Consider the following 16,837-nt stretch of genomic DNA (forward strand, 5'->3'; position numbering starts at 1 on the left):
ACCTTTGCTAAAATGGACTGTAAGAGTAACTACTTTAAGGACAGTATCTTTAATTTTAAATGCTACAGAATGAAAGAGCATCTCTGGGTTGATGCAGGACCCATAGCTCACTATTAAACAATTGCGGCTGAGTATATGTGATCCAAATGCCCAGGAGGTTATTCCTGAGCAAATGGCCAGCCTAGTGAACTGGATAAATGCCCATGTAAGATCTGTTTACCCTGAGAAGGGCATTTCCTAACTCTTCCTATAAAATGCCAAGTGGAGCACCCCAGATGAAATAGCTGATATGCTTTCTATACAAGCCATCTAGGACTGGCTTTATCATGACCAGGATATTCACCCACTGAATATGGCTATTACCCAAGTTATGGTAAATGCTGTAGTTAAGGGGGTCCCTTCCACATGGACACCCCAGGTTGTAACCAGAAAGGGGTCCCAATCTAGACTCCAAGAGAGGGTTCTTAGACCTCATGCAAGAAAGAATTTGGGGCAAGTACATAAAGTGAAAGCAAGTTTATTAAGAAAGTAAAGAAACAAAAAAATGGCTACTCCATAAGCAAACTTATTTCTCACTTATATGATTAATAAGAGATGGATTATTCATGAGTTTTCTGGGAAATGGGTGGGCAATTCCTGGAACTGAGGGTTCCTCCCACTTTTAGACCATATAGGGTATCTTCCTGATGTTGCCATGGCATTTGTAAACTGTCATGGCACTGATGGGAGTGTCTTTTAGCATTCTAATGCATTATAATTAGCATATAATGAGCAGTGAGGATGACCAGAGGTCACTTCTGTTGCCATATTGGTTTCAGTGGGGTTTGGTTGGCTTTTTTTTTTTTTTTAACCACAACCTGTTTTTTATTTATTTATTTATTTATATTTTTTATTTTTTTTTAGATGGAGTCTTGCTCTGTCACCCAGGTTAGAGTGCAGTGGCACCATCTTGGCTCACTGCAAGCTCTGCCTCCTCGGTTCACGCCATTCTGCTGCCTCAGCCTCCCGGGTAGCTGGGACTACAGGTGCCTGCCACCATACCCGGCTAATTTTTTCTATTTTTCAGTAGAGACGGGGTTTCACCGTGTTAGCCAGGATGGTCTTGATCTCCTGACCTCGTGATCTGCCCACCTCGGCCTCCCAAAGTGCTAGGATTACAGGTGTGAGCCACCACACCCAGCCACAACCTGTTTTTTATTAGCAAGGTCTTTGTGACCTGTATTTTATGCCAACCTCCCATCTCATCCTGTGACTTAGAATTCCTTAACCTCCTGGGAATGCAGCCCAGTAGGTCTCAGTCCTTTTTCTTTTCTTTTCTTTTCTTTTTTTTTGAGATGGAATCTTCCTCTGTTGCCCAGGCTGCAGGGCAGTGGCACAATCTCGGCTGTCTGCAAGCTCCACCTCCCGGGTTCAAGCGATTTTCTCTGCCTCAGCCTCCTGAGTAGCAGGGATTACAGGCACCCACCACCAAGCCCGGCTAATTTTTGTATTTTTTAGTAGAGACAGGGTTTCACCATGTTGGCCAGGCTGGTCTTGAACTCCTGACCTCAGGTAATCTGCCCACCTTGACCTCCCAAAGTGCTGGGATTACAGGCGTGAGCCACCGCACCTGGCTGGTCTCAGCCTTATTTTACCCAGCCCCTCTACAAGATGGAGTCACTCCACTTCAAATGCCTCTGACTAAGTGACATTACTTCTGCAGAACAAATTTGCTGTTCTTCATGGGTCTTGCATATGCTAATAAAACATTAGGCTTAAAAGAAAAATAGGAAAGGCAAATGGGAGTCAAAAGACTCTTCTAAGATGAGTGGTTATTAAGAAATGAAATAAAATGAAAATTGATGGGGTTAAAACAAAGGTCTTTACAACACTATCAAAGGTTATAATAGCTTTGATAGTGGCTATTATATATAGCTTGGCTATAATAGTCCTCTAAAGACAAACCAGGTTACAATTCCCTTCCTGATGTTTTTAGTTGATGCCCTAATGGAATAGGTTTCTTTTTCTGTTCTGACACACAAGTTCTCTTCTGATTGTCAAATTATTGACTAAAGGGAGCCCCTGCTGGTCCCCAACATTATAAAGCCCGACACCAGTTTTTAGTTTTCTGCTTTCTGCATTTGCTCCAGATTGGAGAAATTGAAGAAAAATCAAAAGACACGGAGTTAAAATGAGAGAGCTGACATTGCCTGGGGCAATGTTGAGGCAAATTACGATAATGATTGACAAAAGGGCCTGAGGCCCTTCACCCAGCCCCCTGCTGGAAACCCAGATTCACTCTCACCAGGGAAGATAAAATGGTCTCGAATAGAGAAGAAATGTTCCTAGAACAAGAACGTAAAAATATAAGGGACCTGAAGCTATCCCTGCGGTAATGGAAATAATGATGCCCAAAAGAGTTCCATGAGAAAACAAATGGTTTATGTAAGATCTTGCTTCCTGGAAAATGCAAGGAGAAGATACTTGCAAGCAGGGAGCTTCTTTTCCCCCTTAGGATTAACACTGCATGAGGAGCTGCTAGATTCTACAGTGCTTGATAAATAGCTCTTCCCTGACTGACAAAGAGCTGCTTAGTTTGCGGATGGCCGTTCCTAGGTGAACAACTGACATCCTATTTGGAAGGCTGCTACTCTGATTGTGAAGTATACTTTTATGAACAGAATTTACCTTTCTTGCTACCTGAGTTCCCCTAAATTCGGTAACTATTCATGAGTATCCTTATTTTATGGCAATATACTTGTTTGCATAAGTTCGGTTAAGAGGACACAATTGGAGACACTGGTTATTTTACCAAGGCTTTGACTAAATAATATATTTTTAGGAGTCCCAGCAAAGCCAACTTGAAAAGAGCCTATGTGGCCAATCAATTCTTGTTGAACTTTATGCACATAATTAGGCCAAGTATAAGCCTAAAACTTAACTTACACACAAATTGGCCTTACCATGATTTCTCTTTAGTGGAAAAACAGGGCTAGAGAGAGAAAAATTATGTTTCAAAAGGAAAACTATTCACACACCTGTTACTAGATTGCAGCCCTGACCTTTGTTTCTGAGCACAGATTAAATCATGAATTATTTCTTGGCTATAACAGTCCTCTAAAGACAAACAAGGTTATGATTTTCTTTATGATGTTTTTAGTTGGCATTCTAATGGAAGAGGGTTATTTTTCTGTTCTGACACACAAATTCTTTTTTGATGGTCAAATTATTGTTATTTAGCTCACATAGCTTTACTTCTTCTGAGAAAACCAGAATTATGGTATTCTGAAGGCTAGAGACAATTTGACAAAGCCTGTGAATCTCCCTCATTTGAGATCCTGCTGGGCCCGATGTGTTTTTCACTGCCAATGCCCTGCTGCTAAAACTATACAAGCACCTGGCTGGGCGCGGTGGCTCACGCCTGTAATCCCAGCACTTTGGGAGGCCGAGGCAGGCAGATCACAAGGTCAGGAGATCAAGACCAGCCTGGCTAACACCGTGAAACCCTGTCTCTACTAAAAATACAAAAAAAAATTAGCAGGGCGTGGTGGTGGGTGCCTGTAGTCCCAGGTACTTGGGAAGCTGAGGCAGGAGAATGGTGCACCGATTTCCACATGGGAAAGAAAGACTCTGAAACCCTACTTCACACTATGCACAAAAAGTCATTTAAAATGGATCAACAGCCTATGCTGGGCACGGTGGCTCATGCCTGTAATCCCAGCACTTTGGGAGGCCGAGGTGGGCAGATCACGAGGTCAGGAGATCGAGATCATCCTGGCTAGCACGGTGAAACCCCGCCTCTACTAAAAATACAAAAAATTAGCCGGGCGTGGTGGCGGGCGCCTGTAGTCCCAGCTACTCAGGAGGCTGAGGCAGGAGAATGGCATGAACCTGGGAGGCGGAGCTTGCAGTGAGCCGAGATTGTGCCACTGCACTCCAGCCTGAGCGACACAGCAAGACTCTGTCTCAAAAAAACAAAAAAAGAAAAAGAAAAAGAAAAAGAATGTTAAGGGTTGATGAATGCCTGTCCACCTTTATTCCTGTCTGGCTCAGAACATTTAAATTATGTCTTTTAGCTCTGAGTCTCTTGGCTGTAGGAGTCCCACTTAGAGACAGAAGGGACCCATGGCAGGCAGCCACACCACCCCAGCAATGCTGTGGGACGAAAGAAAAGTTTGGTGGCTTGCTGTTTTCTCTGGGAAATCTTGGCCAGAAGCAGGAGAATGTAAACCAAAAATAAAATTCTAAGCCCTACAACTTACTGATGGACACCCCTCTTAACCAAGGGCATTCCAAAGTAAACCTGAAAAGCTAGTTCAGGCCATGGTGGGAAGTAGAGGTCAGACATGCTTCATTATACCCTCCTCTTTTTGGAATTCAAGCATAACTAACCAGCATTAACATTAAAACAGAGATCTTAAGACTGACAATACAGACTTCTTGTAGCAATAAGACATCAAATTCCTGGCTGACTCTAGTATAGCATCACATGACAGATGGCAGGCCCTGAAATAAAGTATTTTAGCCCCAAACATGCTTCTTTGACATATTTTGAAATGGCCCTGCAAAGCTGTCTCTTCTGAGGGAAATCTACATTCTGTAGAAAGTCCCCTTCCCTTGCCAGGTCTTTTCTGTGACCCAAGAGAATTAACTAAGAGTCTGGCACCTTTTCCGTCTGATAAGAGCTCTGAAGTCTTCATCTACATGACAAAACCTTGGTCACCACAATCCCTTATTTTAACCCAGGCATTCCTTTCTATTGATTCTAGGTCTTTAGGTAATAACTCTTTAACCAATTGCCAATCAGGAAATCTTTAATCCACCTATGACCTGGAGCCCCTCCACCTTCCCTGCTTTGAGTTGTCCCACTTTTTTGAACTGAACCAATGTACATCTTACATATATGGATTGATATCTTATGTCCCCCTAAAATATATAAGACCAAGCTGTAGCCCCACCACCTTGGGCACATGTTCTCAGGATCTCCTGGGGCTGTGTCATGAGCCATTGGTCACGCATATTTGGTTCAGAATAAATATTTTCAAATATTTTGCAGAGTTTGACCCTTTTCATCAACACCATGTTTTGCAAGAGAGTCATTGAGCAGGTGGGTGTTGGCATGGCCACCGCATGGACCAGGGTGATGGGTTGCCTTCACATTGTAGTTGTCTTTGCAAGTGTTGCCCTAGAAGGGTCTATTTCACCTCATGGGTTTACACCCTGGCATCATTTGCTTTCTGAGACATGATTGTCTCCAGGCCAGGGTTGATCCAAGCTCCTTCTTGCTCATGGAGGCAGAGAGCTCTTATTTGTTTTCCTCCCTTTGTAGTGTAATCTGCTTTTAGCCATGCCATAGATTATGCAAAATTGTAAATGGTTCTCTCTCACACAATTTGGCTGTAGGAAAATATTATTCTGTGGCCTCTGTACACGGACGTGTCATGCTTAGAGATTTCATGCCCACAGGGGATGCATAGCAGTGGGCTCCTTCCACCTTCCCTGCAATGAGGAGGTAATTATTTGACCATCTCTTTCAGCCACACTTAACACCAAAGATCCCAACTAATGGCTCGATATTTTATCAATAAGACTGAAAGTGTAGCTTGTCAGATATTTTCTTTCTTTTTATTTTTGAGTCTTGTATTAAATCTTGTTTCCCCTAACAGCACTGCATAGCTGGGCATCGCAAAAGCACAGCACCGGAGGCTCTGTGATCTGGTCCTGCCTGCCTCTCTGGCCTCACTCTCTGCATGCACAGCCCTAGGTCCCAGCCACTCCAAACGCTCACAGTGCTGATTACTGAATTGTCGTGTACCTTCTCTGGCCTTTCTTCATTGGCAGAGACTGTTTTCTTTGCCAGAAATATCTTTTTACTCCTCCACCTGGCCAGCGCTTCCTCCCTTGAGTTCAGTCCTCTAAACCAACCTGCCAGTGCTCCCTGCACCACCCAACTTAACAGGACTTAGCTTAGCACCATGCATGTGGAAGGAGAGCACTAGGCTTCAGGGATGCCAGAGCTGCCTCTCTTTGCTCTCCCTTGGAAGGGCATGAGCAAGAGGGCAGGCAGTAATGGGACTCTGCCTCCCACCTGGGATGCCAGCCTCAGGGTATTGGAACCTATCACCACAGAAAACTGGAGGATCCAGTCAGTGGCTCTCCTGCTACCCATGGTCTGAAGTTGCGGGCACATTGCACATACTTTCCTGGATTAGAGAACTCTCCAAGCCCTCCCTCCTGCCCTGCTTCAAAGAGCATGCCAATTTGGCTTCTGCCCATCTCCAGCAATGGTTCCTGTGGATCCTCTGCCTAGCAACAGGATTTACCAATGGATCAGTGGCAGGGCAGAATAGAAAGGAACCAGGGATGGCTCCCAGAGGATGTTTTACCTTAAGCAACCAGAGAGATGAAGGTGCCACATAGACAGATGGAAAACTGTTATTTAGGACACATTTGGAACTCAGCTAGTCAGGGGAGCAAGGATGAAAATGGTTTGTCTCATCACCCACCTTCCTGCCAGGTGACTCCGGTGGGCTCCTCTTTGGTAGGGTGCCTTCTGGGGGCTGACTTATGGGATGGTGATTGGCTTCTTTCAATTGGGGGTCCATCGGGCCTATAGCCCCTCGAGCTGCATGGAGAACAGCAACGGCCCTTTGCTCATCTGCAGCTTACAGCACTGTCTCCACTTCATCTTGATGCTGCTCCTGGTCAGTCTCAGCATGCCAGGGATCTCCTTACTCACAGACCCAACTCCTGATAAACAAGTAATTGCTACTAGGTAGGGTGCTCTGGGGTGGACCCTAATAGCACTTTGGAAGGCCGAGGCAGGCGGATCACCTGAGGTCAGGAGTTCGAGATCAGCCTGGCTAACATGGAGAAACCCCATCTCTACTAAAAATACAAAAGTAGCCAGGTGTGGTGGTGCCTGCCTGTAATCCCAGCTACTCGGGAGGCTGAGGCAGGAGAATCACTTGAACCTGGGAGGCAGAGATTGCGGTGGGCCGAGATCACGCCATTGCACTCCAGCCTGGGCAACAGGAGCGAAACTCCATCTCAAAAAAAAAAAAATAGGGGAATTCCTGCATTCTCTTTGGAAAGAGGAGGGCTGGGGGTGGCACTGGAGTGAATTAGAAATAGGAGGGTAAACCTGGAAGGGCCCGGCTTAATGAAACAAAGCTGAACTCACCTAATGCTCTGCAGTGATCTGTCAATTAGGTGTTCATTTAGATAGAGAAGTTTGGCTTTTAAAATGCAAATTTTCTTTGGAAGTATTAAGTTCACCAACCTCAGTATGCATTAATGCAATCAGGGCAATCCCAGCTGCTACCCACCCAGGGGGAATTAAGCCAATGGCAAGGGGGAGGGGTGGTGTTGTGGGCAGCTGCCTACAGCCTTCTCCTCATGAGCCATTTCTTACCTCCCAGGAGGCAGGTGTCAGTCACCCCTGTTTTGAATATTTATTACAAAGTCTGGGTTCAGAGAAATTAAGTAATTTCTCCAAGGTAACAAAACTACTAAGTGTCAGGCCTGGGCCCCAACCTGGCTCCAGAACTCATGCTGGCTCCACCAGGTTGTTATAAGTTTAGATAAGTGTGAACAGGGCAGGAGAGGGCTCTCCCCTACCCACTAGAAATGTCAGGTGATGGTTCAGCAGTTATCACATTGCCTCTCTAAAAATGATAACGCAACAGCACCAGAGAGAGGCCATTTCCTGATGTTCCACACCTGTTAACAGCAAAATGTTAATTGAATGCAGGCCCCAGGGAGAAGCAACTTCCTGGGCATGCAAGTTAGGAGACAAAAATGGTGAAGTATGATCTTCCAGGGGCACACGCCACTGGAAAAAGAAAGAAAGCCTCAGACGGGCGTGCATATAACTCCCTAAACACAGTGCGCATGCTCAATTCCAAAGGCTAAGGAAAGCACTGGGCATGCGGAAAGCCCGCCTGAAGGGCAGAACCATGGGAAAGAGGCGAGCTCATAAAAGTCCTAGGATCATGGTTAAATGGGGCACTTGACCTTCTCTCTTTAACCTTCACATGTCCTCCTGGGTCTCTTCCAAGCACCCCTTCCTTTCTTTCCTGTTCTAAGGCCTTTTAAAATAAACTTCCACTCCTGTTCTGGAACTTGCCTCAGTCTCTCTTTCTGCTTTATGTCTCTTAGTTAAATCCTTTCTTCTGAGAAGGCAAAGACTGAAGTTGCTACAGACCCATATGGATAGGCCACCAGTAACTTGGGGTAACTCGGATCCCTTCCATCGGTAACAAAGTCACCCACTTTGCCAACTTAGCAGGACAGGGACTTGGCCCCAACAGAAAGCAGCAGGAGAGAGGGTCCTGAGGGTTCAGCCAGCAACCAACAGGGTCTGAAGTTCAGGGAGGACCGCAGAAGGGACTGGGGACAGAAGACCTGTACCTTTCTACCAACTTCACCCAGGGTCTGGATAAAAACTGGCACTTGGAAGACTGCAAGCCCCAGGGTCCCCCAGCTCCATCGTGGGGATTTTCCCTCTGGCCACCCCATTTTTCTGCTCAGCATTTTCCATTTGGTTCATTCCTCTCTTGCACATACAGCCCTGCTGGAAGAGGGGCAAAGCACATGGGGAAAGGAGCTGGCTGCTCACACCCCACGTGATTGCCACCTGCATCAGTGACACACATGGGAGACTTCCCTGCTCCTGGCACTTTGAGAAGCTGGGGGTGGGTGACTTTCTATTTCCTGTTGCTCAGGGTCTTATCCGTTTTCTGCATTCTTTTCTGCTGTTCTCTTACTCTCAACTTCTTGATGTTGCTCACTTCTTGTTTAGTCAGCCACACATTTTTTGAGTGTTTCCTACCTGCCTGGCTCTAGAGAACACAAAGAAAGTAGCTGCTGAAGCCAGGCGCGGTGGCTCACGCCTGTAATCCCAGCACTTTGGGAGGCCAAGGTGGGCAGATCACGAGGTCAGGAGATCGAGACCATCCTAGCTAACATGGTGAAACCCTGTGTCTACTAAAAATACAAAAAAAATTAGCTGTGCATGGTGGCACGTGCCTGTAGTCCCAGCTACTCGGGAGGCTGAGGCAGGAGAATCGCTTGAACCCGGGAGGCAGAGGTTGCAGTGAGCCGAGATTGCGCCACGGCACTCCAGACTGGGTGACAGACTGAGATTCTGTCTCAAAAAAAAAAAAAAGAAAAGAAAAGAAAAGAAAAGAAAAAAGAAAGTAGCTGCTGAAAGAGGAAGGGGAGAGGAAGATAAAAATGAGTGTTTATGGGTCAGTGACAACGTGCCAGGCCCTGGTCCACTGTGCATGGCACCTCTGCTCACCACTGTCAGGGAAGGATGACTCTGTCCCCAACTCAACGCAAGCTCAGAAGCCCACAGGCACTGTGCAGCCCTTGGCCCTGGCTCTTCCAGTGACCTCATCCACAGGAAGCTGATTGTGTCCTTGAGAAGGCAAAATGTGCACATATGGCATCACCAGGAAGCAATTAAAGGCTAAGCTGAGTCTCTGTCATCAACACAGCAGAATCTGAGTCCCAGAATTCTAGTCTGAGAGGTGGGGCTCAGGCTGGGGAGGCAGCACAGCCCAGCAGGGCTCTAAACATCCCTGCCATGGTTTAGCAGGAGAGAGTGTGGACCAGAGCTTCAAATACCCTCCACTGAGGCTGGGGTAACAGGTTCCAATGTATCTACTCTCCTGATCCCAGCCCTTAAAACAAAACAAAACCACAACAATCAGCTGGGTTTTGTTACTTCCCCAAGTTCCCAGATATGTTTTTAGGAAGAGGAAAAAATGACAGACCAGGAGGGAAAGGGAGTGCCCCCCTTAGGGTCCGCAAAGGTGCAGCTGAACTAGGCCCTAGGCCCAGGTGCTGGCTCTTCTGGACTGAGCTAGCACCGTCTCTGATGCCCATAGAGGGCTCTGGAATGAAAGCAGCTCTGGGGCTGCCCTGTCCTGTGCATCCACATGACAGAGCTTCTCCCAGCACCACCATCAGAAGTAGACCCCAGCGTGATGGGCAGCTGCTCCCCATATGAAGAGGTTCACATTCCTGCACCCTCAGACGGGGAAAGAGCTCTGAGCTTATTGCCTCCAACTCCTGCCTCACAGCTGAGGGACACTGAGCCCCAGAGCAGTGTGTCACCCTTTGCCAAGGTCACACACCACAGGGTGCCAGAGCCAGAACAAACTCCAGGGTCCTGATTCCTACACTTTCCCATCCACATTCCATCTTGTGTTGGAGTCTAACAACCAGATCTCTTTTCAGTCCTTTGAGATCCTGGTGTCCAGCTGTGGTCTTCGTGGCAGGGTCCCAGGTGGTGACACACCCCTCTCCTCCCTCCATGGCTCCACCAGCTGTGTTGGAGTTTATGCATCAGCCAAGAGGAAACGGTAGATCAGGATGCAGAGACACAGGGGAGCAGAATCCCCATCCCCGCAGCACAGCCAGATGAGAGGAGGTTCCAAAGTCCTGTGTGCAGTACTCAGCACCCCTTGGCCCCACACTCTGCACCCTCAGAAATGTCCCTCCAGGCAGGGGCCCAGGCATTCACTTGTCCTGAGACACCTCATGGGGGTGTTCAGGGCAAGTGGAGGCACCTATGAGACAGCCAGGTGGAACCATCTGGGCTGGTGGGATGGGCATGGGAGAGGACAGAAAATGCACTGGTAGGCTCCCAGAGGTGCATATAAGGGAAACACAAGGGGTGCGAGGGCCACCCCATGGGAAGTGGAAGAGACAGTGCAGGGGCAGAAAAGCAGAAGTACTTTGTTTCCTGGAAATGTTTTAGGGAGGGGGAGGTGGTGAGGATCCACTGAGGGAAATGCTGATGGCTGAAGAAAGATGAGGCCTGATGACTGGTAGTTGGGTTCCTACACATGGAGACCACGTTGTGCCCCACAGAAGCAATCTGGTGGTGTGGTGTTGGGGAGGGTGGAGGAATTGGGTTACAGAGCCTGTGCAGGGATTTGGAACCAGAGGGCTCCTCAGAACGGGTGAAGGAGATGGTCTGTAAGGACCTGTTCGACTCCAGTGAGGGTATGAGGGACAGTGAGGGAGGAAAGCAGTCCCACATAGGAGGACGCCCAGAGTGGGGAAGCAGGTCTTGGGGAGAGCTAGGTTTCAGTCCGAGCGAGAAGGGAGAGGATGTTCCAGGAACAGGCTGAGACCCTGGGGCCTCCAGAAGGCTTGAAAGAAAGGTTTCAGCAGATGGGGTCAGAAAAGGAGTGTTCAGGGTCATAGGGGGAGGGTGACCTGAGCTTCTTGCAGCCCCTGACGCAAACAGGGATAAAGGACATAATGAGATTAGTCCTGAATCTGAGGCAGACAGTGATGAGGAGGCTGTGAGTTTGCGGGAGGGAGGGGAGGGCCTGGCTGGGAGAAGGCTGGGTTCTAGGTTCCCTATAGTCCTGCCAGAGAAAGTCAGAGCCCAGAGAGTCAATGGCTCCCTCCTGACACCTGCACAGGGAAGTGTACACCTGGCCAGGGTGGGTGCTCTGTAGACTGCTGTGGGGTGAGGGAGCAGCTTCTCCTGGGCATAGGACTCAAGGCACCTGCAGGATGCAGGGCTCCAGGCTCCCTCAGTGCCTGCTGATGGCTCTCCTCTGAGAGGGGGTAAACTGGCTTCCTGGGTACCCACAATGTACAAGGCACTTGTTCTCAGTAGGATGCACCAGGAACTGTCAGAAGTATACCTATATGTGACAGGCATGATTACTACCCCGATTTTAGAGCTAGGGAAACTGAGGCACTGAGCAGTTAATCAATTTGCCCCAGGTCCAATAGATAAACAATCAGTGTAGAGCTGGGGTCTCAACACAGCAGGCTCCCTCCACAGTGTGGGCTCCAAGCCACACTGGCTGTCCTGCTGCCATCATCCAGCCTTGGCTATGTTTAAAAAGAAAAACAATGTCAGGCGCGGTGGCTCATGCCTGTAATCCCAGCACTTTGGGAGGCTGAGGTGGGTGGATCACGAGGTCAGAAGATGGAGACCATCCTGGCTAACACAGTGAAACCCCGTCTCTACTAAAAACACAAAATATTAGCCGGGCGTGGTGGCATGCGCCTGTAGTCCCAGCTATTCGGGAGGCTGAGGCAGGAGAATCACTTGAACCCAGCAGGCAGAGGTTGCAGTGAGCTGAGATCGTGCCACCGCACTCCAGCCTGGACAACAGAGCAAGACTCTGTTAAAAAAAAAAAAAAAAACCCTCAGCCAAATTAAATTTAACAGACTTTAATTGAGCAAAGAATGATTTGTGAATCAGGCAGCCTTCTGAGCCAGAGTAGGTTTAGAGAAACTCCAGTGCAGCCACTTGATGGAAGAAGATTTATGGACAGAGAAAGGAAAGTGACACAGAAAACAAAAGTGAGGCATAGAAATAGCCGGATTGGTTACAGCCCAGCATTTGCCTTATTTGAACATGGTTTGAACAGTTGGCCCTCTTTGATTGGCCAAAACTCACTGATCCGCACCAGAGTAGGTTACAGTCTGTTTATACCTCCATTTAAGTTATAGTTCACTATGTACAGGGAAACTATGAGGGCAAACTTAAAAATATGTTAGGAGGAAGCTTTAGACTAAATTTGATGTAATGATTCCCCTCTTTCGGTCATGCTCTCAATTTTGATAGATTGACCAAAACTGTAGTCATTGATGTCACTATCGCCATTGTAAACATACTTATTTGGTCTCAAAACCTACGGAAATAGCAGAAGAGTGGATTTTGTAAGGCGAGAACAAGGACATCAGGTTATTTTTGTGTAAGGGTTAGAGTAGAGAGTACCTCCTCATGCTGGAATGTCCAGTTTACAGAAGAAAAGCAAAACCTGGTCTGTTCTAGGATATCTTTGTATCCTTAAAGTCTTAGTTTGATTATATCAAGTTTACCATAAGTGACTCCATTTTGGTTTGATCTGATCTGTTGGGGTTAGTACAGGAGCTCAGTCCAAAACAATGGTCTTTCATAATCTCGTTTAAGAATTCCTCCCTTTTGGTCACATTCTCACATAGGTGAGGGTCTGACCAAAACTTACAGCCTTAGCACCACTCTCAGTTACCATCATTTTGGGTTTCCAGTCTCAACACATCATTCGTAGGTTACAGTGCCCTCATGGTCATACATTTATTTGAGCTCTTGTCATTCCAGTTGAAGAGACACCATCTGAAATTCTAGAGATGGCTGCAAGCAAATATTTAAAACTTTTGAGAGAATACAGTGCACCAGTGAGGCTACTATTATGACTATCAAGAGGATAATACACGAGTTTGGAGTATGCTCCTTAGCCAGGGTCCCCATAAACCAAACCATCTAAAACCAAATAGATCAAAGAATGAGCTAGATGAAGAGTCTACTCGCTTTAACCAAGCAGCCCGTTCATTCATTTCTTACAACCAAATCTCTATAATACCTGATTTATTTCTCCACAGGAAACAAGAAGTGCCACCAACTGCAGAGATACTTCTCTGTTTAGCCAGTAAATAATCTAGAGAAATTCTGTTATTTAGCATAACTTTCACAAGAGAATTTATTTACTGATTGATTGATTGATTGACTGATTGACTGAGATGGAGTCTTGCTCTGTCACCCAGGCTGGAGTGCAGTGGTTTGATCTCAGCTCACTGCAACCTCCACCTCCCGGTTTCAAGCGATTCTCCTGCCTCAGCCTCCTGAGTAGCTGGGATTATAGGCGCCCACCACCATGCCCAGCTAATTTTTTGTATTTTTAGTTGAGGCAGGGTTTCACCACGTTGGCCAGGCTGGTCTCAACCTGATATCAGGTGATCTGCCTGCCTTGGCCTCCCAAAGTGTTGGGATTACAGGCATGAGCCACTGCACCTGGCCTTCAAAAGATAATTTCAAGCCTGCTGTGTAACCATGGCCTTTACAATAGAATCTGCTGTAGAGCCTATCACCAGGGATACATTTCTAATCATTGCCTCATTTACTCCAAACCTTGGAAAAAGAGTCCTAAGAAATGATGCCCATCTAGAAGAATGAAGGATCGTGGAAATGTTCTCTTTAGCATGTGATGCATCAATAGGTTAAGAGGAGTGAATGAATATTCTGTTTCTGACTGCTTATGAAGCAACACACGTGCCACTAAAATTTCTTACCTACATTGGCCTTTTATCTTCCATCTATCAAGACATAAGTTTGTCCATGTATAAGGCTAGCTGTAAAATTCTTCATTTAAAAGTATACCCCATGCGTGCACACAAAAGACCCCCTTTTCACTCCTATTGTTTGCAGAGGCATAAGCAAGGAAAAAATTGAAAGATAAGAGTCTCATGTTAGCAGAGAAGTCTTGATTCATGATCTTGGAAAAAAGCTGTCCACATCAAGGATGCTGTCTACTTCTGGGGAGAAACTTCCCTGGTTAGCTTTACCTAAGGTTTCCAATGGATGTACAGTTCCAAGAGTGTGGAGGGGCCCTTATGAGTTGTGAGATTAAAAACCCAAGATTCAAGATCTGGAAGTTTTGCTGTAGTGTGGATGGCAAGTGCAGTCTTTCTCCAATTTTCTCAGAAAATTCAATCTTCAGGTTCTAGATTGTGAAGGTGTTGATTGTCCTGTCAGTGGACCATGAAAAGCTTTCTTTACCTGAAAATACACTTTGGCATAATGACCTACTGTTATATCAGCCCTCTTGCATGCACAAAAAGTTTTTATACGACCAGAAAACATGCACTGGAAATGACAATGGAATGAAATCCCTCTATAAAAATTTAAATGACTCTCTATGTAGCAAAAATGTACCTGAAGTTTTGATTATCTTTCCAGGAATGTGGGTTTGACAAACTAAATATTGGTCATAAACTATTTTAGCAATTTAGAACAGTCACCACATACACATATATATATTTAATTTGAATCATTTTATCTCTTTCACGATTAGTCATGGAATGCAAAGCTTTTAATAACAAAAGCTTTAAGGACTCAGGAAGGATGAGGTGGGCATCCAGGTTCTCCATGAGTCCACACTTAACACTGAACTTACGTCCTCTTACATACCAGCTGTTTCTCCAATGTAGGTGCATAGCACTGATAACTGATAGGTTATCATAGGTAATTTGACCTGGACCATGGAATTCATTTGAACTGCGTATCTAAACAATTCATTGATTTAGCATAAAAATCTGGCAAAGTACCTTCTTGGTATTCAATTTTTTTCCTGCTTGGGTAGCAGTTTTATAAACCAGTCAGTCTCTTTATTAGAGTTCAGGAATTCTTACCCAGTCCAAATGATTTGATTTGAAAGTTATCAGAAACCTGTATTCGAGAGTGTTTGTCAGGGTCCTTTTCATCCCTTCATGAAACTCCTTAAAGACACCATATTCTAAGACTTTGTGTGCTTGTGAAGTTTTCAGAAACTGCATCAGAATTAAGCAATTAACTGTGGAAATAACTTTAAATGGTCATAGTTAAAGAGACAATTTACAAGGAAATTTGGTTATTTCTGTGGCTTATAATAATTTAACGTAATAACCATAATTGTGACTGATAGCATATACCCAAACATTAGAATTCTATAAATGCCATATAATTTTGGAATATATATTAATAACATAGTCACTAAAATATAACTTGAAGAAGGTTAAACATTATTTCTTATTTGACAATGCCTCCCATGTAGTTTAACATGTCAAATAATTCTATTTATCTTTCTTTTGGATGCTTCAGGAGCCTTTTTTAATCATCCAAAAGTTAAAGATAAAAAATACTTAATTTTGAAGGTGAAATTTGATTTTGGGAAGCCTGTAAAATATGTCAAAGGTTTAAAACATGTAACCAAATAAGATCACAGGCTACCATAAAATAATAGTCATTTATTTAGCCAAAGTGATAATTAAAAGATTTTTTAAAACCCAAAACCTACACTCTTTGATAGAGGATACTCAGTTTTCCAAACAGTCAAGAGACCTGAGAAAGACCCCATGAGTTAGAATCTGTCTCTTCTCTTCTCTCTTTTTTTCCTTTTTGCTGTTTACTTAAAAGATGAACATAAATATTTTACTATGCCTTATTGATACTACACAATATTTTTGTTCAAAAGAGAAAACCAAATTTTACTTTTGTATTAGTGTATTATCAACACTAAAGCTAATTTTTATAAAATCTTATAAAAATTTATCAAATCTGTCATTTTTAACTACACAAGATTTTCATAAGCCTTTTGCTTTACGTTTTCTCCCCAACTTTCTATGTTTATCTGGTTTTATCTGTTTTTTACTCCTCAATTTGAAATCTTTAGTAACTTCAAACTAAAAATTTTTAACAAACACATTTTTATGCCTTTAAAACTTCCTAATCAAGGCATAACTTACTTTTGTTTAGATACTCTTTATACAGAATTGTTTCTCTCATATCTAGTATTTTTAATTACATATATTAACTATAATTTTAACTCTTAATAACCCTAATTTCTAGTGAAAACCACTCCAACCAAAAAGTAATTTTGAACTGTTTTATATTAGTATTTGTAGAAAAAATTATAATTTTTTAGAAAGATGTTTCTTCAAATTACTGTTTATTAACAGATCTAAATATGTTTGGCTTTTCTATACCATGTTAATAAAAATGTCAAGGTATATAGGCTTAAACTCTTGTTTAATAATTAATATTTCAGGTCGGGCAAGGTGGCTCACGCCTGTAATCCCAACACTTTGGGAGGCCGAGGCAGGCAGATTACAAGGTCAGGAGTTTAAGACCAGCCTGGCCAACATAGTGAAATCCTGTCTCTACTAAAAATACAAAAATTAGCCAGGCATGGTGGTGAGTGCCTGAAATCCCAGCTACTCAGGAGGCTGAGGAGGGAGAATTGCTTGAACCCAGTAGGCAGAGGTTGCAGTGAGCCAAGACCACACCATTGCACTCCG

Source organism: Pan troglodytes, chromosome 23, assembly GCF_028858775.2.
Source record: "Pan troglodytes isolate AG18354 chromosome 23, NHGRI_mPanTro3-v2.0_pri, whole genome shotgun sequence".
Lineage (NCBI taxonomy): Eukaryota > Metazoa > Chordata > Mammalia > Primates > Hominidae > Pan > Pan troglodytes.